The 13,325-nt window shown below is 47.7% G+C and overlaps 3 non-coding genes across 3 annotated transcripts; all 3 read left to right on the top strand.

Moving 5' to 3' along the window:
• Nucleotides 1-4,808: 4,808 nt before the first annotated feature.
• LOC135004764 (U1 spliceosomal RNA) lies at nucleotides 4,809-4,972 on the top strand. Its single transcript, XR_010205491.1, has one exon. It is a non-coding gene; the product is annotated as a U1 spliceosomal RNA (small nuclear RNA).
• Nucleotides 4,973-5,124: 152 nt separating this feature from the next.
• Nucleotides 5,125-5,287, top strand: LOC135004889 (U1 spliceosomal RNA). The gene has a single exon (XR_010205607.1). It is a non-coding gene; the product is annotated as a U1 spliceosomal RNA (small nuclear RNA).
• A 655-nt stretch (nucleotides 5,288-5,942) lies between these two features.
• Nucleotides 5,943-6,106, top strand: LOC135004665 (U1 spliceosomal RNA). Its single transcript, XR_010205395.1, has one exon. It is a non-coding gene; the product is annotated as a U1 spliceosomal RNA (small nuclear RNA).
• Nucleotides 6,107-13,325: the final 7,219 nt, after the last annotated feature.

Raw genomic sequence — 13,325 nt, forward strand, 5'->3', positions numbered from 1 at the left:
GTTGAAGTACACCAGGATGAGGAGAATATGGGTGTTGCTGGCGCTGGGGAGGAAATTGACAAGGAGGATTCTGATGGTGAGGTGGTTTGTTTAAGTCAGGCACCCGGCGAGACACCTGTTGTCCGTGGGAGGAATATGGCCATTGACATGCCTGGTGAAAATACCAAAAAAATCAGCTCTTCGGTGTGGAAGTATTTCAACAGAAATGCGGACAACAGGTGTCAAGCCGTGTGTTGCCTTTGTCAAGCTGTAATAAGTAGGGGTAAGGACGTTAACCACCTCGGAACATCCTCCCTTATACGTCACCTGCAGCGCATTCATCATAAGTCAGTGACAAGTTCAAAAACTTTGGGCGACAGCGGAAGCAGTCCACTGACCAGTAAATCCCTTCCTCTTGTAACCAAGCTCACGCAAACCACCCCACCAACTCCCTCAGTGTCAATTTCCTCCTTCCCCAGGAATGCCAATAGTCCTGCAGGCCATGTCACTGGCAATTCTGACGAGTTCTCTCCTGCCTGGGATTCCTCCGATGCATCCTTGAGTGTAACGCCTACTGCTGCTGGCGCTGCTGTTGTTGCTGCTGGGAGTCGATGGTCATCCCAGAGGGGAAGTCGTAAGACCACTTTTACTACTTCCACCAAGCAATTGACTGTCCAACAGTCCTTTGCGAGGAAGATGAAATATCACAGCAGTCATCCTGCTGCAAAGCGGATAACTGAGGCCTTGGCATCCTGGGCAGTGAGAAACGTGGTTCCGGTATCCATCATTACTTCAGAGCCAACTATAGACTTGATTGAGGTACTGTGTCCCCGGTACCAAATACTATCTAGGTTCCATTTCTCTAGGCAGGCGATACCGAAAATGTACACAGACCTCAGAAAAAGACTCACCAGTGTCCTAAAAAATGCAGTTGTACCCAATGTCCACTTAACCACGGACATGTGGACAAGTGGAGCAGGGCAGACTCAGGACTATATGACTGTGACAGCCCACTGGGTAGATGTATTGACTCCCGCCGCAAGAACAGCAGCGGCGGCACCAGTAGCAGCATCTCGCAAACGCCAACTCTTTCCTAGGCAGGCTACGCTTTGTATCACCGCTTTCCAGAATACGCACACAGATGAAAACCTCTTACGGCAACTGAGGAAGATCATCACAGAATGGCTTACCCCAATTGGACTCTCCTGTGGATTTGTGGCATCGGACAACGCCAGCAATATTGTGCGTGCATTATATCTGGGCAAATTCCAGCACGTCCCATGTTTTGCACATACCTTGAATTTGGTGGTGCAGAATTATTTAAAAAACGACAGGGGCGTGCAAGAGATGCTGTCGGTGGCCACAAGAATTGCGGGACACTTTCGGCGTACAGGCACCACGTACAGAAGACTGGAGCAACACCAAAAACGCCTGAACCTGCCCTGCCATCATCTGAAGCAAGAAGTGGAAACGAGGTGGAATTCAACCCTCTATATGCTTCAGAGGATGGAGGAGCAGCAAAAGGCCATTCAAGCCTATACATCTGACCACGATATAGGAGGTGGAATGCACCTGTCTCAAGCGCAGTGGAGAATGATTTCAACGTTGTGCAAGGTTCTGCAACCTTTTGAACTTGCCACACGTGAAGTCAGTTCAGACACTGCCAGCCTGAGTCAGGTCATTCCCGTCATCAGGCTTTTGCAGAAGAAGCTGGAGACATTGAAGGAGGAGCTAAGACAGAGCGATTCCGCTAGGCATGTGGGACTTGTGGATGGAGCCCTTCATTCGCTTAACCAGGATTCACGGGTGGTCAATCTGTTGAAATCAGAGCACTACATTTTGGCCACCGTGCTCGATCCTAGATTTAAAACCTACGTTGTATCTCTCTTTCCGGCAGACACAAGTCTGCAGGGGTTCAAAGACCTGCTGGTGAGAAAATTATCAAGTCAAGCGGAACTTGATCGGTCAACAGCTCCTCCTTCACAGTCTCCCGCAATTGGGGGTGCGAGGAAAAGGCTCAGAATTCCGAGCCCACCCGCTGGCGGTGATGCAGGGCAGTCTGGAGCGACTGCTGATGCTGACATCTGGTCCGGACTGAAGGACCTGCCAACGATTACGGACATGTCGTCTACTGTCACTGCATATGATTCTCTCACCATTGAAAGAATGGTGGAGGATTATATGAGTGACCGCATCCAAGTAGGCACGTCAGACAGTCCGTACGTATACTGGCAGGAAAAAGAGGCAATTTGGAGGCCCTTGCACAAACTGGCTTTATTCTACCTAAGTTGCCCTCCCACAAGTGTGTACTCCGAAAGAGTGTTTAGTGCCGCCGCTCACCTTGTCAGCAATCGGCGTACGAGGTTACTTCCAGAAAATGTGGAGAAGATGATGTTCATTAAAATGAATTATAATCAATTGCTCCGTGGAGACATTGACCAGCAGCAATTGCCTCCACAAAGTATACAGGGAGCTGAGATGGTGGATTCCAGTGGGGACGAATTGATAATCTGTGAGGAGGGGGATGTACACGGTGATGAATCGGAGGATGATGATGAGGTGGACATCTTGCCTCTATAGAGCCAGTTTGTGCAAGGAGAGATTTATTGCTTCTTTTTTGGTGGGGGTCCAAACCAACCCGTCATTTCAGTCACAGTCGTGTGGCAGACCCTGTCACTGAAATGATGGGTTGGTTAAAGTGTGCATGTCCTGTTTATACAACATAAGGGTGGGTGGGAGGGCCCAAGGCAATTCCACCTTGCACCTCTTTTTTCTTTTATTTTTCTTTGCGTCATGTGCTGTTTGGGGAGTGTTTTTTGGAAGGGCCATCCTGCGTGACACTGCAGTGCCACTCCTAGATGGGCCAGGTGTTTGTGTCGGCCACTTGGGTCGCTGAGCTTAGTCACACAGCTACCTCATTGCGCCTCTTTTTTTCTTTGCGTCATGTGCTGTTTGGGGAGTGTTTTTTGGAAGGGCCATCCTGCGTGACACTGCAGTGACACTCCTAGATGGGCCAGGTGTTTGTGTCGTCCACTTGGGTCGCTGAGCTTAGTCACACAGCTACCTCATTGCGCCACTTTTTTTCTTTGCGTCATGTGCTGTTTGGGGAGTGTTTTTTGGAAGGGCCATCCTGCGTGACACTGCAGTGCCACTCCTAGATGGGCCAGGTGTTTGTGTCGGCCACTTGGGTCGCTGAGCTTAGTCACACAGCTACCTCATTGCGCCTCTTTTTTTCTTTGCGTCATGTGCTGTTTGGGGAGTGTTTTTGGAAGGGCCATCCTGCGTGACACTGCAGTGCCACTCCTAGATGGGCCAGGTGTTTGTGTCGGCCACTTGGGTCGCTGAGCTTAGTCACACAGCTACCTCATTGCGCCTCTTTTTTTCTTTGCGTCATGTGCTGTTTGGGGAGTGTTTTTTGGAAGGGCCATCCTGCGTGACACTGCAGTGCCACTCCTAGATGGGCCAGGTGTTTGTGTCGGCCACTTGGGTCGCTGAGCTTAGTCACACAGCTACCTCATTGCGCCTCTTTTTTTCTTTGCGTCATGTGCTGTTTGGGGAGTGTTTTTTGGAAGGGCCATCATGCGTGACACTGCAGTGCCACTCCTAGATGGGCCAGGTGTTTGTGTCGGCCACTTGGGTCACTGAGCTTAGTCATCCAGCGACCTCGGTGCAAATTTTAGGACTAAAAATAATATTGTGAGGTGTGAGGTGTTAAGAATAGACTGAAAATTAGTGGAAATTATGGTTATTGAGGTTAATAATACTTTGGGATCAAAATGACTCCCAAATTCTATGATTTAAGCTGTTTTTTAGGGTTTTTTGAAAAAAACACCCGAATCCAAAACACACCCGAATCCGACAAAAAAAATTCGGTGAGGTTTAGCCAAAATGCGTTCGAACACAAAACACGGCCGCGGAACCGAACCCAAAACCAAAACACAAAACCCGAAAAATTTCCGGTGCACATCTCTAGTGGCCATGCCATGTCACTGTGCAGGAGCCAGCACCGCTCACACACTAGTCCCCGGTGCAGCCCCCAACCCCCGGGACACCCGGAGCAACAAAATGTAGATTCAGGCCACCAGGCCACGCCCCTACCTATGAAACCATGCCTCCTTTTTACCATTGCGCTGCTTATCTGCGCGCACTGCATTACAATCTCCCTCGCCACCTCTCTGGGTGTCACCAGTGATAGTGACACCTCTGCCATGCTTGTAGCAGCTGGTCCTAAGATCTACACCTCAAGCCCTGAGTGTTTGCCCTTGTGACTTGTTGATCATCATAGCAAAGCAGATGCTTACAGAAAACTGCAGGGGCTTAGATTGAAAATAAAAAAAATTGATGGGTATAAGGTAGAGAGGAGCGGGTTCGGTTCTCCGAGAACCGAATTCCCCACGAACCCCACGAACTCCTCCTCCGAGGCAGGCTCGGTTGTTCCCGCCTGCCTCGGAAAACCTGAACAAGGGAAAATGTCATCATCCCGCTGTCGGATTCTCGCGAGATTCGGATTTCATATAAAGAGTGCAAGCATTCCTGGGGGAAGGCCTGCAGCAGATGGATTTGCATATGGTGATGTCATCCAAGCAGTGGGTCAAAGTTGGCTTCAGAAACAAACAGGAATGCTTGCACTAGTTGTTGCATTTGGTTTGTTGTTTGGGGGTGCTTCAGTATTAGGCAGCCTTCTGCCCTCCCATGTTCATCTGAAAATATGTATTCTCCCTGCAGTTGTTGTCCCCAGATGAGAGTTCCCTTGTGCTGCCTCAGTTGAATCTCCTTTACTTGACAGAGATGTGCCTGAGCAGCGGCCCTCCCCAGCCCTATCCCAAATCATACTTATTTTGCATATGAGATACCATGGTCATGAAGATTATTCTCCCAGGGTGAGGTTCATTCATTGCATTCTGGGTATGCTGACCCCTGTGATTTCCCCAAATGTGGGTAACTCGACTGCATTATTTGTGGTAGTGGGGGACTGTGTTTGTGTTTTCCTCTGGTCAGCTCTGGTAAAAGTCAGATTTCTTTGTTTCAGATCTTCCTCTAGCCTTGTTCTTCTTTCGAGAGTTCCCTTGTGCTGCCTCAGTTGGATCTCCTTCACTTGACAGGGGGGTGCCCGAGCAGCGACCCTCCCCAGCTCAAGCCCAACTCCTACTTACCTGCCAGGTGAGATACTATGATCATGAAGGTGCTTCTTCCAGGGCAAGGCTCACCCATTGCACTCTGGGTGTGCTGCCCCTGCGATTTCCCCAAATGTGGGAAACTTGACTGCATAATTTGTGTTTCCCCTGGTCGGCTCTCGTATAATTCAGATCTCTTTGTCTCAGGTCTCTCTCCAGCCTAGTTTGCTGTCTGTTTCCACTTCTTTTTTCTTGAGCCCCTCCCTTTTATACCCTTGTGCACTATCCTGACTTCTCCTCCTGTCTGCTTACTTTGTGCCTTCCAATGCACAATGCAAACTACACACCCTTTTACTTGCCTTACAGAGCAGCTCTGGAGCTGTTACAGTGCCAAGCTGCTGTAAGAAATCAGCTTGAATGCTTCAGGGGCTGGGGCATTGTCAACATGAGCCCCACACCGAAGGAGGGTGGGGGTGTTTAATGCGAACTAAGGGTCATCCAAGCGCCGCAAAAGGCCGCCATGCCCTGCATACCCCTTTTCTCTTTTCATATGCAGATGAGGGATCCAGCCAACTTTGGCCCACTGCTTGGATGACATCACCGTATGCAAATCCGTCTTCTGCAGAACTTCCCCCAGGAATGCTTGTACTAGTTGTTGCATTTGGTTTGTTGTTTGGGGGTGCTTCAGTATTAGGCAGCCTTCTGCCCTCCCATGTTCATCTGAAAATATGTGTTCTCCCTGCAGTTGTTGTCCCCAGATGAGAGTTCCCTTGTGCTGCCTCAGTTGAATCTCCTTTACTTGACAGAGATGTGCCTGAGCAGCGGCCCTCCCCAGCCCTATCCCAAATCATACTTATTTTGCATAGGCGATACCATGGTCATGAAGATTGTTCTCCCAGGGTGAGGTTCATTCATTGCATTCTGGGTATGCTGACCCCTGTGATTTCCCCAAATGTGGGAAACTCGACTGCATTATTTGTGGTAGTGGGGGACTGTGTTTGTGCTTTCCTCTGGTCAGCTCTGGTAAAAGTCAGATTTCTTTGTCTCAGATCTTCCTCTAGCCTTGTTCTTCTTTCGAGAGTTCCCTTGTGCTGCCTCAGTTGGATCTCCTTCATTTGACAGGGGGTGCCCGAGCAGCAATCCTCCACAGCTCTGGCCCAACTCCTACTTACCTGCCAAGTGAGATACTATGATCTTCACTGTTAGGGCAATCAGGATGTGGAATTCCCTGCCAGGGAAGGTGGTAATGGCGGACTCTGTAATTGGATTTAAAAAAGGAATGGATACATTTCTGAATGAAAAAGCTATCCAAGGTTATAATACTTAAAATATCAACATGGTTAATCCGGGGGTAACATGAGTTGTAGTAGCTAACTAGTCATAAAACATTATTCAGCAAGTATGTAGAATCATCACAACTTAAAACAGGTTGAACACGATGGGCAATTTGCCTCTATTCAACCTCAAAAACTATGTTACTATATGTTACTATATTACTATGTTACTGTAGTATACAGAACACCACAATGCAATGAGCAGTGATAGTGAGCACTGATGAGGATACTAGAACTGACACTGAGCAGCAAGATGCAGCACTGGACTATTAGTAATGTACTGTAGTATGCTGAGCACAACAATGCAGCACAAGACAATGAGCAGTGATACTGAGCACTGATGAGGATACTACTGAGAACTGACACTGAGCAGGAGAGACACACTACTAGTATTACTGAGCAGCAATAAGTATCCACTAATACTGAGCACTGATATTGAGATTTCCACTGAGAGAACATAGCCACGTCCTCTCCGCTCTCTCTTCAATGCACGAGTAAAAATGGCGGCAACGCGCAGCTCTTTATATGGAATCCGAATCTCGCGAGAATCCGACAGCGGGATGATGACATTTTCCCTTGTTCAGGTTTTCCGAGTCAGGCGGGAACAACCGAGCCTGCCTCGGAGGAAGAGTTCGTGGGGTTCGTGGGGAATTCGGTTCTCGGAGAACCGAACCCGCTCCTCTCTACCTTATACCCATCAATTTTTTTTATTTTCAATCTAAGCCCCTGCAGTTTTCTGTAAGCATCTGCTTTGCTATGATGATCAACAAGTCACAAGGGCAAACACTCAGGGCTTGAGGTGTAGATCTTAGGACCAGCTGCTACAAGCATGGCAGAGGTGTCACTATCACTGGTGACACCCAGAGAGGTGGCGAGGGAGATTGTAATGCAGTGCGCGCAGATAAGCAGCGCAATGGTAAAAAGGAGGCATGGTTTCATAGGTAGGGGCGTGGCCTGGTGGCCTGAATCTACATTTTGTTGCTCCGGGTGTCCCGGGGGTTGGGGGCTGCACCGGGGACTAGTGTGTGAGCGGTGCTGGCTCCTGCACAGTGACATGGCATGGCCACTAGAGATGTGCACCGGAAATTTTTCGGGTTTTGTGTTTTGGTTTTGGGTTCGGTTCCGCGGCCGTGTTTTGGGTTCGAACGCGTTTTGGCTAAACCTCACCGAATTTTTTTTGTCGGATTCGGGTGTGTTTTGGATTCGGGTGTTTTTTTCAAAAAACCCTAAAAAACAGCTTAAATCATAGAATTTGGGAGTCATTTTGATCCCAAAGTATTATTAACCTCAATAACCATAATTTCCACTAATTTTCAGTCTATTCTTAACACCTCACACCTCACAATATTATTTTTAGTCCTAAAATTTGCACCGAGGTCGCTGGATGACTAAGCTCAGTGACCCAAGTGGCCGACACAAACACCTGGCCCATCTAGGAGTGGCACTGCAGTGTCACGCATGATGGCCCTTCCAAAAAACACTCCCCAAACAGCACATGACGCAAAGAAAAAAAGAGGCGCAATGAGGTAGCTGTGTGACTAAGCTCAGCGACCCAAGTGGCCGACACAAACACCTGGCCCATCTAGGAGTGGCACTGCAGTGTCACGCAGGATGGCCCTTCCAGAAACACTCCCCAAACAGCACATGACGCAAAGAAAAAAAGAGGCGCAATGAGGTAGCTGTGTGACTAAGCTCAGCGACCCAAGTGGCCGACACAAACACCTGGCCCATCTAGGAGTGGCACTGCAGTGTCACGCAGGATGGCCCTTCCAAAAAACACTCCCCAAACAGCACATGACGCAAAGAAAAAAAGTGGCGCAATGAGGTAGCTGTGTGACTAAGCTCAGCGACCCAAGTGGCCGACACAAACACCTGGCCCATCTAGGAGTGGCACTGCAGTGTCACGCAGGATGGCCCTTCCAAAAAACACTCCCCAAACAGCACATGACGCAAAGAAAAATAAAAGAAAAAAGAGGTGCAAGGTGGAATTGCCTTGGGCCCTCCCACCCACCCTTATGTTGTATAAACAGGACATGCACACTTTAACCAACCCATCATTTCAGTGACAGGGTCTGCCACACGACTGTGACTGAAATGACGGGTTGGTTTGGACCCCCACCAAAAAAGAAGCAATAAATCTCTCCCTGCACAAACTGGCTCTATAGAGGCAAGATGTCCACCTCATCATCATCCTCCGATTCATCACCGTGTACATCCCCCTCCTCACAGATTATCAATTCGTCCCCACTGGAATCCACCATCTCAGCTCCCTGTATACTTTGTGGAGGCAATTGCTGCTGGTCAATGTCTCCACGGAGCAATTGATTATAATTCATTTTAATGAACATCATCTTCTCCACATTTTCTGGAAGTAACCTCGTACGCCGATTGCTGACAAGGTGAGCGGCGGCACTAAACACTCTTTCGGAGTACACACTTGTGGGAGGGCAACTTAGGTAGAATAAAGCCAGTTTGTGCAAGGGCCTCCAAATTGCCTCTTTTTCCTGCCAGTATACGTACGGACTGTCTGACGTGCCTACTTGGATGCGGTCACTCATATAATCCTCCACCATTCTTTCAATGGTGAGAGAATCATATGCAGTGACAGTAGACGACATGTCCGTAATCGTTGGCAGGTCCTTCAGTCCGGACCAGATGTCAGCATCAGCAGTCGCTCCAGACTGCCCTGCATCACCGCCAGCGGGTGGGCTCGGAATTCTGAGCCTTTTCCTCGCACCCCCAATTGCGGGAGACTGTGAAGGAGGAGCTGTTGACCGATCAAGTTCCGCTTGACTTGATAATTTTCTCACCAGCAGGTCTTTGAACCCCTGCAGACTTGTGTCTGCCGGAAAGAGAGATACAACGTAGGTTTTAAATCTAGGATCGAGCACGGTGGCCAAAATGTAGTGCTCTGATTTCAACAGATTGACCACCCGTGAATCCTGGTTAAGCGAATGAAGGGCTCCATCCACAAGTCCCACATGCCTAGCGGAATCGCTCTGTCTTAGCTCCTCCTTCAATGTCTCCAGCTTCTTCTGCAAAAGCCTGATGACGGGAATGACCTGACTCAGGCTGGCAGTGTCTGAACTGACTTCACGTGTGGCAAGTTCAAAGGTTGCAGAACCTTGCACAACGTTGAAATCATTCTCCACTGCGCTTGAGACAGGTGCATTCCACCTCCTATATCGTGGTCAGATGTATAGGCTTGAATGGCCTTTTGCTGCTCCTCCATCCTCTGAAGCATATAGAGGGTTGAATTCCACCTCGTTTCCACTTCTTGCTTCAGATGATGGCAGGGCAGGTTCAGGCGTTTTTGGTGTTGCTCCAGTCTTCTGTACGTGGTGCCTGTACGCCGAAAGTGTCCCGCAATTCTTGTGGCCACCGACAGCATCTCTTGCACGCCCCTGTCGTTTTTTAAATAATTCTGCACCACCAAATTCAAGGTATGTGCAAAACATGGGACGTGCTGGAATTTGCCCAGATATAATGCACGCACAATATTGCTGGCGTTGTCCGATGCCACAAATCCACAGGAGAGTCCAATTGGGGTAAGCCATTCTGTGATGATCTTCCTCAGTTGCCGTAAGAGGTTTTCATCTGTGTGCGTATTCTGGAAAGCGGTGATACAAAGCGTAGCCTGCCTAGGAAAGAGTTGGCGTTTGCGAGATGCTGCTACTGGTGCCGCCGCTGCTGTTCTTGCGGCGGGAGTCAATACATCTACCCAGTGGGCTGTCACAGTCATATAGTCCTGAGTCTGCCCTGCTCCACTTGTCCACATGTCCGTGGTTAAGTGGACATTGGGTACAACTGCATTTTTTAGGACACTGGTGAGTCTTTTTCTGAGGTCTGTGTACATTTTCGGTATCGCCTGCCTAGAGAAATGGAACCTAGATAGTATTTGGTACCGGGGACACAGTACCTCAATCAAGTCTATAGTTGGCTCTGAAGTAATGATGGATACCGGAACCACGTTTCTCACTGCCCAGGATGCCAAGGCCTCAGTTATCCGCTTTGCAGCAGGATGACTGCTGTGATATTTCATCTTCCTCGCAAAGGACTGTTGGACAGTCAATTGCTTGGTGGAAGTAGTAAAAGTGGTCTTACGACTTCCCCTCTGGGATGACCATCGACTCCCAGCAGCAACAACAGCAGCGCCAGCAGCAGTAGGCGTTACACTCAAGGATGCATCGGAGGAATCCCAGGCAGGAGAGAACTCGTCAGAATTGCCAGTGACATGGCCTGCAGGACTATTGGCATTCCTGGGGAAGGAGGAAATTGACACTGAGGGAGTTGGTGGGGTGGTTTGCGTGAGCTTGGTTACAAGAGGAAGGGATTTACTGGTCAGTGGACTGCTTCCGCTGTCGCCCAAAGTTTTTGAACTTGTCACTGACTTATGATGAATGCGCTGCAGGTGACGTATAAGGGAGGATGTTCCGAGGTGGTTAACGTCCTTACCCCTACTTATTACAGCTTGACAAAGGCAACACACGGCTTGACACCTGTTGTCCGCATTTCTGTTGAAATACTTCCACACCGAAGAGCTGATTTTTTTGGTATTTTCACCAGGCATGTCAATGGCCATATTCCTCCCACGGACAACAGGTGTCTCGCCGGGTGCCTGACTTAAACAAACCACCTCACCATCAGAATCCTCCTTGTCAATTTCCTCCCCAGCGCCAGCAACACCCATATTCTCCTCATCCTGGTGTACTTCAACACTGACATCTTCAATCTGACTATCAGGAACTGGACTGCGGGTGCTCCTTCCAGCACTTGCAGGGGGTGTGCAAATGGTGGAAGGTGCATGCTCTTCACGTCCAGTGTTGGGAAGGTCAGGCATCGCAACCGACACAATTGGACTCTCCTTGTGGATTTGTGATTTTGAAGAACGCACAGTTCTTTGCTGTGCTTTTGCCAGCTTAAGTCTTTTCATTTTTCTAGCGAGAGGCTGAGTGCTTCCATCCTCATGTGAAGCTGAACCACTAGCCATGAAGATAGGCCAGGGCCTCAGCCGTTCCTTGCCACTCCGTGTGGTAAATGGCATATTGGCAAGTTTACGCTTCTCCTCCGACGATTTTTATTTAGATTTTTGAGTCATTTTTTTACTGATCTTTTGTGTTTTGGATTTTACATGCTCTGTACTATGACATTGGGCATCGGCCTTGGCAGACGACGTTGATGGAATTTCATCGTCTCGGCCATGACTAGTGGCAGCAGCTTCAGCACGAGGTGGAAGTGGATCTTGATCTTTCCCTATTTTTGGAACCTCAACATTTTTGTTCTCCATATTTTAATAGGCACAACTAAAAGGCACCTCAGGTAAACAATGGAGATGGATGGATACTAGTATACTTATGGATGACGAGTGACTGACGACACAGAGGTAGCTACAGCCGTGGACTACCGTACTGCGTCTGCTAGTATAGAGATGATAATTAATGATATAAAAAAAAATATATATATAACTACTGTAGGTATATATAATATAATGACGGACCTGGTGGACACTGTCAGCAGACTGCTAAACTACTAGTATGAAGAAGATAGAAAAAAACTTCCACCACAGGTAGGTAGGTATACAATTATGGACGAGCACTGACGACACAGAGATAGCCACAGCCGTGGCCTACCGTACTGCGTCTGCTAGTATAGAGATGATAATTAATGATATAAAAAAAAATATATATAACTACTGTAGGTATATATAATATAATGACGGACCTGGTGGACACTGTCAGCAGACTGCTAAACTACTAGTATGAAGAAGATAGAAAAAAAAAACCACCACAGTTAGGTATACAATTATGGACGAGTGACGACACAGAGGTAGGTACAGCCGTGGACTACCGTACTGCGTCTGCTAGTATAGATAATATACTAAATATATTACTACTGTAGGTATATAATATAATGACGGACCTGGTGGACACTGTCAGCAGACTCCTAAACTACTAGTATGAAGAAGATAGAAAAAAAAACCCCACCACAGGTAGGTATACAATTATGGACGAGCACTGACGACACAGAGGTAGGTACAGCCGTGGACTACCGTACTGCATCTGCTAGTATAGATAATATAATAAATATATTACTACTGTAGGTATATAATATAATGACGGACCTGGTGGACACTGTCAGCAGACTGCTAAACTACTAGTATGAAGAAGATAAAAAAAAAAACCCACCACAGGTAGGTAGGTATACAATTATGGACGAGCACTGACGACACAGAGATAGCCACAGCCGTGGACTACCGTACTGCGTCTGCTAGTATAGATAATATAATAAATATATTACTACTGTAGGTATATAATATAATGATGGACCTGGTGGACACTGTCAGTAGACTCCTAAACTACTAGTATGAAGAAGATAGAAAAAAAAAACCCACCACAGGTAGGTAGGTATACAATTATGGACGAGCACTGACGACACAGAGATAGCCACAGCCGTGGACTACCGTACTGCGTCTGCTAATATAGAGATGATAAAGATGAAAAAAAAAATATAACACTACTGCAGGTAAATATTTATATAATATATGTATGACGGACCTGCTGGACACTGTCAGCAGAATGCATTTATAGAATAAAAAAAAAACACCACAGGAGTGTTTAACTTTTTCAGGCAGACAATATACTGGTGGTCACACTGGCAGCAAAAGTGTGCACTGTACTCCTGCTATAACTGCTCCCCAGTCTCCCCCACAATTAAGCTGTGTGAGCAGTGAGCACTCAGCACAGTCAGATATACATAGATAATATATAATGCAGCACACTGAGGCTGAGCACAGATATGGTATGTGTATCGTTTTTTTTCAGGCAGAGAACGGATTATAAATAATAAAACTGGTGGTCACTATCAGCAAAACTCTGCACTACTGAGTACTCCTGACAAG

Source organism: Pseudophryne corroboree, unplaced genomic scaffold (assembly GCF_028390025.1).
Source record: "Pseudophryne corroboree isolate aPseCor3 unplaced genomic scaffold, aPseCor3.hap2 scaffold_195, whole genome shotgun sequence".
Taxonomy (NCBI): domain Eukaryota; kingdom Metazoa; phylum Chordata; class Amphibia; order Anura; family Myobatrachidae; genus Pseudophryne; species Pseudophryne corroboree.